The sequence below is a fragment of the Scomber japonicus genome, chromosome 18 (assembly GCF_027409825.1).
Source record: "Scomber japonicus isolate fScoJap1 chromosome 18, fScoJap1.pri, whole genome shotgun sequence".
Taxonomy (NCBI): Eukaryota; Metazoa; Chordata; class Actinopteri; order Scombriformes; family Scombridae; genus Scomber; species Scomber japonicus.
The window spans coordinates 18,363,003-18,370,765 of record NC_070595.1 but is presented as its reverse complement, the minus strand read 5'-3'; positions in this window follow the sequence as shown (position 1 = coordinate 18,370,765).

Genomic DNA, 7,763 nt, shown 5'->3' with positions numbered 1-7,763 from the left:
GTTAGACTTTATATGTATTTCTCTTATTAATATTTTCTGAAACTCAAGTATTAGTTTCATCCACTGTGAGAAGCTGCAAAGAAGAGCACCAGGTAAATGGCAAAGATGTAAACTGAAGATGCCACAGCTGACTCACTGTCCATCCACTCAGTTACCTTGAGCAACAGCACACAGATGAAAAACAAGATCCAGCTGCTGTCTTGTTGCACATTCAGTCTTTCTTGATGGAAGATGTCGACTAGCTGATGCAGGAGAGTCACAGAGTCACTTCATAGACTAATATATATATATATATATAGACTAATATTCGGAATGAAGAGGTTGATACATCACGATTCAACCGTCATCATTTATGAGCTACACTGTGTTTCTGTTTCCCTGCTTCTATTGTTTTGTTTGTTTTTTTTTTTTTTTTTTTTTTTTTTGAGAGTATAACCATCAAGGCTTCCACCTACTAGTATAGCCACCTCACCGGAAGTATGAGCTGCAGCCACAGAGGATCATCTTGTGGGCGTTCGATCACAACGTCACAGACACAGAGTTCCCTCCAGAAGAAGTTCGTCACAGACTGCTAACAAGCGAGGAGATCATTTTTTCCTCTCTGGGTGACTCCTGTGGGAGGTGGAGGTGGATAAATCCTCTGTTTTTTTCAGGTTTACTAATCAATCAATCTGTACTGTAAGAGCTCAGTGTTTTTTATTTATTTCATGGACACATTTTGATGCTTAGCGGAAAATCATACACCCTCAAACAATATGTTAGCAGAGAAATAAAGTGTCTATATACATTTATTTAAAGTCAAAGTCTACATTTTTTTATCATATTAAATTTGATATACTGTATATTCACAGTTTAAAACCATTAGTAGTAGATTAAAGAAAACATTTTGTGTCTTTTACCTTATCATAACTTGTAGAAAGATGTTTTATATGACATTACACACTTTTTTTATTGCACTAAAGCTGCTCTAATCAACATTTTTATATTAAAAATTTATCAAATTACTGTGTTTAATTTGTAAATGATCACCCAGCTCTGCAATTTTCCTCAGTTTAACCCCTTTTGGATTTTTCTTTAACTTTACGGTTTTGGGTTTAATCTTACTGTGAGCCTTCAGTCGCAGGAGGTGACAGCTGTTTTCAGTATGAAAGATAACTCAGATAAACCCACTGTACCTTATCTGCCCAGCAATAAACAACAGATGGACAAAGTTAGCAGCTATAGCACGCTGAAGAAAGTGGAACATCTAGAATTGACGGAGAGCAAAACAGACTTAAATGAATGGCTGAATACTGGACTTTATTGAAAGTATAAGTCCAAATGATTACTTATGTTGCTCTGTGTCTGCTGAATGTGTAAATCTGCAACTGTTTGCTTTAAAAAAAGTAATAATATGTTATCTTTAGAGCTTGTTCCACTGCCCACAAGTGGTCCAAGAGGTTATTTAATGCAGGTTTGAACAACTTTAATTTAGCTGTTATAAATTTGGCTAGATAGATAGATAGATAGATAGATAGATAGATCTTCAAACTATAAATGCTCGTAATTCCTGATATGCTCTGCAGCCCCTTCAACCTCTGGGACCCCTGACCCCCCCACTCTCCACTCCACATCCTCCTGGATCAGTATTGGATCAGTTACAGAACAAGAACAGGGTCCCTTGGGCTTTGTAGGGTTTTGCTCAAGGCCACATCAAATTGAGCATCCTCTTCTTCAAACCGTAGAGACTCCAGATAGTGAGCCTCCCTGCTGCTGCAACAAATCAGTTGTGAAATTGAACTATTCTCAGCCCCATTATGGCCCTCCAGGATGTCAAGTCCCCATAGATCCCAGCCGGGGGGGGGGCGGGGGGCACTGGTTCGGTCTGGCTCGTCTGTCCACACTCGCAGCCTCCACCGAGTCTGTTGTTCTCCCATCAATCGATAAGTGAAGGTGGGGTCTGTTCAGTGGGGCGTGGACCTCGGCTCCCAGCTGGAGCCTGTCGAGCGCACACGGGAGAGAGAAACGGCGTCAAGAGAGACAGCAGCAGACACATCAGTACCGGTAGTGGGACAAACCTGACTTCAAATTAACAGTTTCTGCACTATTACTATTATTAATTCGGATGTCATTTTTAGGGAGAACTTATTTCTTATCCAAATGTATCTGTCTGAAAATATAAGATGGTGTATGTTGTACAGATTATAAAGCCATACAGGGATATATAAATTGGAGTATATAAATCAAAATGTACTAGCTTGTGCTATCTAAAACCAAATATTGGTACATGTAATTCAATACTGGAATGGTTATTTTCTTTCCTTTCATATAAAGTTTGGTAATCTGGAGACTAAATTAATATGATTACTATGAATAAACTACACAATCCATTCTAGCCTAAATGTGTGAACCTCCTAATTGCTTCTATATGTTAGGGCCCAAATATAAATATGAATATATACATTTAAAGCAGAGTGGTTATCTCAAGGTTCATATGTTTCCTTTCACATAAAATTTGGTAATCACAGAGACTAAATTAATATAACTACTATGAATAAGATAGACAATTGATTCTGTAAAGCTCCACCAATGTAAATAATGTTTTATTATTGTACAGACGGCAAAAAAAACTAGAACTATAGCTCCATTAATTTTATTTATATCCATATTTCTAATTAGGGATAATTCATCATTTTCACAGTGACCAATTATACTCCTACGTATATTAATGTTGCAAATCAGTTAATAGGATTTTCCATATTAATCTTTTATATATATATTTTTGCTTAATGTGGACCAATGCGATAAAATAATTAATTATCTGAATTAACAAACAACAGCAACAAACACTTTATTCTTAGATACATTTTTATATAGAATTTCCAGAAAATAGAATATCGTGATATCTATAATGATATTAAATTAGCGAGCATATACTGTAATACTCCTAGCAGTTTCTTAATCATCATCTTTATTGTAATGAGTTTTATTTTGTAAGCAGAGACCGGATGTGCTGTTGTATCATTATGCAGATTTGACAGCAGTGTAAAAGCCTGGTGCGCCAGTGTGTAATGCTATAGGCTGAGAGGGAGGCAGCTGTTGCCATTATTTTACCAGCCAGCTCCAGATACATCAGCGGCTCCAACCTCCCTTTAATAAAAGAAAGAAGGAAATAAAAGATGAGTCCTTGGACACCATCATAAAAAAAAAACTGAATATATAATTTTTTTTGAAAAGTTAAATCAATGGTACAGAAAAGTAGTATGTCCAGGACGCCTTCGACCTCAACCCAGGAGATCCAAATGGACATGTTCGACCATCATCCTCACACACAGGTAAGAAGACCATGGAGCAGAAAGCAAGATATCACTGACAGGGGGGAAAAAAAACGAGAAATAGCCTCCTCGCAGTCAAGCATATGTTCTATGTTTTATTAAAGGCGGGTTTGATAATAGTGAAGCTGTTTGACTTCGGAGGATTAACAGGTTGTTCGGCAATTAAGTGGCTTAATTTCGCCTTCTGCTGTTTCTGTATTGAAAGCTGCGCTGATTTTATTTTGTAAATTCATCCAATTAATGATTATTTTAAAGATTTTAGAAAACATGCAGGGTCATAGTTGTTGTTTTTTTTAAATTTTCTTCCTTCTGAGTTTGATTTATTATGTTATCCGTGGCCTGTGTCTATGTCTATGTCTGTCTGTGGTAATTGGGTTGGTTTTAATAAGTAGCCTGATACTATGTGAGTGAGGATATGATGTAACGCTTGTTTTTTTTAATATGCTGTTGCCCATTGGATTCTTTAGAAAACCACGCCTTTGTTCCACTAATGAGTAATTAACCAAAATATAGGCTGGAGGAGAGTTTGAGTTTTTATTTGGAAAAATTTGAAAGAAAAATCTAAAAAAAAATATGAAGTGAATTCATAAGTTTTCAAAGCTGACAGGAATGGTAATAAAAGTAATCAATTTGTCTAGTTAGATATTGATGTTTTCAAGTCTGACATCAGATCTGTTTCTCCTCCACCCTCAAAAAAGACACAACTTGGTGATTTATTTTCTCTCTCTCTCTCTCTTTTCATTTACGATTTTATCCTTTCAACTTTCAATAGTGTCACTCTTTTTTCTTTTCTTTTCGAGCCTGTGGCTTTTTAGGAAGTGACATGATGTTGTGGGCAATGTTTTTTAGTCATTTTAGTGGAAGTGGAAGAAGAAGATGATGATGATGTTGATGAAAAAAAATGTTTTAAAAATGATCAGAATATCTAGAACAAACACACCCACGCTGAGCTCAGTCATTGTCTCTCTGGAGAGGGAAAAAAAAAAAAAAAAAACTCACCACAGACAACCAGCGCTTTAAACCATGCCAAGTCCTGCTCTCTCCTCTTTTACTCCCACTCCTCCCAGCTCCTTCTCATCTCTCTCTTCCCCCTCAGCTCTCCATATTCTTCCTCCATGCCACTTTCCACGCTTTTGAATGTCCCACTATATCCATCCTTCTCTCGCCATCTCACCTCTCCCTGTCTGTTTTTAGCAATCTTTATCTGCTGCGTGAGACAGATGGATGGACCCCCCCCCCCCCCTCTCTCTCTCTCTCAATGCCCCCCTTTTCTTATGCCAGGCAGTAGTGAGTGATGTATGTATGTGTACCTTCTGATCAATTAGATGTAAAGTTCACACAGCGGGTCACACTGGTATATGTATTTATAACTCTGCTGTGGAGGACCACATTTCTAATATCCTGAAGGAGACAGTCTGAGTTTGACACCCCAGACAGCACCACTCCAGAGCAGAAATTAACTGTGGGGTGAGAACTGATCCAAAGTCGGCGCCTGGGGGTCGCTTATAGATTAAAGATAGTGTCCGTAGGGCGCTATCAGATTGTGAGCGGAATAATGTATGGAGTGTTCTGGCTGGAGTAATGTGTAATGTGGTTTATATTTCACAGCTGTGATATTGTGCACGCTGCAACCCACCACCTACCCTGCTTTTCTGTTTAAACCCCCCCCAACCCACCACCACCGCTCACACCACACACACACACAGCACCCTCTTTAATTATACCGTTAATCTGGGAAGATGTTTACCAACAGGAAGCCTTCCCCTCCCTACTTCCTTTGGCATTTCCCTGCCCTTTGCTGACGGGAACTCACCCCATCATGACTTCGATCATAAGGACCCCTCCAAACACACTAACACAGACACACACATCCTCTGGAGGAAACACGGGTCTTCTATTAGCAATTTTACCATCATCTCTATCTGTAATAAAAATGTTTTTTAAGCTTAATTACTCAGATATCACCGACGTCCCCCGCAGGGTGACCAGGCGGATTATCTAACAGGTTGTAAACAAATCTGCTGTGTGACCGTGTTATCTAAATGACTTATTTGCAAGGTGAACGTTAAAATGACCACTCAATTTGACCAGTGTTAACGTTCAAGTTTTGCAGATCTGTCCTTGTTCAACTTTGACTCAGCATCCTTCATTTTACGCTGCTGTGGACGGTAGCTTTGTAACTGGGTTGTGTTCATCTTCGATTTAACTGTCGTATCATTTTTAGATTATATAGCTGAACTGTGGATGTGTTTCTCCTCCAAAATCTTAGGAATTAAGCTTGTTAGTAAGACCCCCATTTCTGTATCTGCATATCTTATCTGGATTATGTCTTAATAAGACATGAGCTCCCCTGAAAAGATGATTTATGACTTTTTTTTGCGGGGGAGCCAGTGGGGTGGGGTGGGGTCTCATAGCATATTGTCAATATGCTATTTTTGCCATGCATTTCTATTTTTCTGTATCTTCATGCGTAATATTGGGCTATTATTGATGTTTGATTCATGCATGCAGGGTGATTCATCACTCATTCACTTTAGTAAAGTACTGGTATGAATGCTATTCTTGCCATCACTATCGATGCATGGTGCAATATCATATCATATTGTATCGTATATCATAAATTACCTTAACTTATAACAAAAAACTAACTTTCTCAGACCCACTCAAATATGCGCTTAACATTTTTTGTAGTCAGTATACAGATATGTCAAAAAGAAAACAAGGAAGCTTACTCACGAATTTACCCCAAATTTAGTTCACATCCTGATTAATAAAAGTGCGTGTTACAGTAATGAAGTTGTAAATGCAGCAGGATGGCTTGTAATTGAATCAGTCGGAGCACATCTGGAGGTGTTGGGCTATGATTGGACCTCAGCCAGGTCTAAATAACATCTACAGTGTCTTCACTCTCAAAAAGGAGATCCACCCTGCTCCTCTTCCTGCTATCTCAAGCTGACCCGACATCACTTCTTTTGATCAGAGATATGTTGGCACGCCAGCCGTTCCCACTTAATAGGCAAACTGAAATACAATCTCAAAGCAGGCAGAATTACAGTACCGAGAACACTTATTAATGCCAGCGGTCGATTTAAGAGTTCATGTAAAGTTTGGTGGACTAGATCAGAATCAAGTAAATACGTCCATGCCTTGAATTGTTCTATCTTTGAAAAGGCCTGATTTAGCTTTTTCCATGAAAACATTGTCAGTAAACCAACATATGATTATTTTCATTATCGATTAATCCTCCAGTTACATTCTACATTAACTGATGAGTCATTTGGTCTAAAGAACAGCTGAAAAATGTGATAATTATCCATCCCAGTTTTCCCAGATCCCAAGGTAACAGTCCAAAACTCAAATGTATTTACATATAAAACCAAGATAAGCAGCATATTCTCACATTTAACCATCCAACGTTCGGCGGTTTTGCTTGAAAAATGACTGATATTATGAATCTTCTGTTGATCGACTAACAGATTAAGTGTTGCAGCTTTAAAAATCAAATCTCATTATCTAAGAGTTTAGATACAGATTGCATGCGAATACCAGGCTGGAACACAGTCTAAAAATGTTACAAGAGCTGTTCTCAGAAAGTATCATTTTTCTCTTATTAGAATATTTAAAGCTTGTTCAAAGAAAACACAGAAGTACAAAGTCTTCTAGCACTTTGTGTTTTCACCATTTCACACAGCATTTTCTCAGTGTCGGTGAACAGATTTGCCAACAGTGATGTAATCTGTTGCATCTAAGCTCCAAGTACAGTTTTCCATCCTTATCTTTTCTTCATCACCTAAAGTTAAAGTGTAACATTCAAAGCTTGTAAATATTCTCACAAACACTTGTAACACAGTAATTTAATGACTTAACTGTTAACTTGATGGGTGTATCACAGTTACCCTGCTTTGTATTTATTCTCTCCTATCACTATCAATTCAATCTTTATTCCAGACCAGATCGGTCCATAAAAACATGCATACTACAAGAAACAAAAAGCATATCTAAAAGACATACAAACACCCTCTCCACTGCCTCCAAAACCTAGAGAAATAACAGGTACTGCTCTTTTTAGGCATGACTAAAGCCATAATAATTTCATTTGTAGAGTGCTTCAGCTGCACCATAAAAGTAAACATAAAATTCCTAAGAAGAGCGTTCAAGGTGGGAACATTGCTGTGTACAAACAACTGACTGGCACTCGTCCATCTAGGGAGCTTCAACAGGATTCACAGTGCATTAAATGTAGCCTTACTGTAACTGCACCACAAGTGGGCAGTATACAGTGGAGTACAAGAGGCTTTAAACAAAGCAATTTTAACATTATCGGAACACATATAAAATTTGCGTGCCAACATATTTGCTTATGCATGCAATTAACAGTACTGTCGCTGTATATCGTCATCATCATCATCATCATTATCACTCAGGTCATCCCTGCTGATGTGACCAAGA